This window comes from Apaloderma vittatum, unplaced genomic scaffold (genome assembly GCF_000703405.1).
Source record: "Apaloderma vittatum isolate BGI_N311 unplaced genomic scaffold, ASM70340v1 scaffold312, whole genome shotgun sequence".
Lineage (NCBI taxonomy): Eukaryota > Metazoa > Chordata > Aves > Trogoniformes > Trogonidae > Apaloderma > Apaloderma vittatum.
The window spans coordinates 10,864-11,231 of NW_009702820.1; the positions used below are offsets into that span (position 1 = coordinate 10,864).

The 368-nt window shown below is 60.3% G+C and overlaps 1 protein-coding gene across 1 annotated transcript in view; it reads right to left on the reverse strand.

The window, feature by feature from the left end:
• Positions 1 to 368, reverse strand: part of PPL (periplakin) — a gene marked incomplete at both ends in the record, with an annotated part of 25,049 nt that overhangs the window by 9,304 nt on the left and 15,377 nt on the right. The window lies entirely within an intron of this gene.

Below are 368 nucleotides of genomic sequence, written 5' to 3' on the forward strand. Positions count from 1 at the left end.
TCAGCCGGAGCCGCTCGCTCCTCGCCGGGCTCCGGCTTCGCTGTCCCATCCCTTCAGTCAACTACTCAATCTGGCAAAAACTGATACCAGGGTGGAGGGGGATGGATGCAGATATGTTGGTGATGGTGGGTGACTTTCGATCAGAAATGTGCCCGGACATATTCACCACCTCAGCGCAGAGAGCGTGGGAACGTGATGGAGCCGGGCTGTCGCAACCTCCCTGAGGGTGTGTGATAGTCAGGCTGTCCGCAGGGCTGCGTTCCCCTCCAGACCCCTCCTGCCCTGCTCCTCCTGAGCTGCAAAACCTGCTTTCCCACCTTCACCTCATCCCCTGCTGCGGGAGACCTTGCCGCTTGGACACTGGCCAA